Genomic DNA, 1049 nt, shown 5'->3' on the forward strand with positions numbered 1-1049 from the left:
AATTCTTTTCTACAAATTGTAGCTCTGTGGTAGTTTGAAAAAGGGGACTCTGTGATTTCCGACTCAAAAGAAGTAATTTTAAAAATTATTTGATTTCGGTAGTAGTTAATTGGTCGTTCCGTACAATGGATGTAATGATCGTCAGAAGTGTTTGCTGAGTGTATCGTTTCTGTGTCCGTCATATCATTATTGTTGGGGTTATCTTGTTCGGAAATAGTCTCGGAATTGCCTGAATCTGATGTTGATATTTCTGAATTGTTTATATGAGTTTCAATTTTTCTACTAAGAGCGTCTGCTACGACGTTGGTCTTACCTTGTTTATATTGGACGTCATAATCGAAGTTTTCCAGATCAAGTCGCCATCTCAAGATTTTCGAATTTTTTGTGGAAGTTTTAATGAAAGTAAGGGGCTTATGATCAGTTATCAGAGTAAATTTATTTCCGTATAGGTAAGCTCTATATTTGTCCACTGCCCACATAATTGCCAGGGCCTCTTTTTCAGTCGTGGAGTAGTTTACCTCGGTTTTATTTAACGTTCTGCTGCCAAATGCTATCGGCTTTTCAACGTTATTCTGAACTTGCGATAAAACCGCGCCCAACGCATAGTTGCTTGCGTCGGTTGTCAATATGAACGGTAGTTCGAAATCCGGATAGGTTAGAATTTGATCAGAAGTTATAATTTGCTTTAATTTTTCAAACGATTTTTTGTACTCATCGTCGTTGATGTTCATTTGACTGTCTTTTCTTAAATACCTTGTAAGAGGTTTAGCCAATTTTGCATAGTCTCTTATAAAGCGCCTATAGTATCCGGTAAGGCCCAAAAATTGCTTAATTTCCTTTTGTGTGGTAGGAAGCTTCCAATCGAGAATCTTCGTTACTTTGTTAGGATCCGGTTTTATCCCTTCGGGCGTAATAACGTGTCCCAGGAACTCCGTTTCCTTTCTCAGGAATTCGCACTTGTCAAGTTGTATTTTAAGGTTAAATTCTGAAAGTCTTTTCAGGACCTTTCCTACATTTTCCAAGTGATTATTTAAATTGTAGCCGATGAT

This window comes from Ochlerotatus camptorhynchus, unplaced genomic scaffold, assembly GCF_037179485.1.
Source record: "Ochlerotatus camptorhynchus isolate MF236.1 unplaced genomic scaffold, CSIRO-AGI_Acam_v1.1 ptg000314l, whole genome shotgun sequence".
In the NCBI taxonomy this organism is placed as follows: domain Eukaryota; kingdom Metazoa; phylum Arthropoda; class Insecta; order Diptera; family Culicidae; genus Ochlerotatus; species Ochlerotatus camptorhynchus.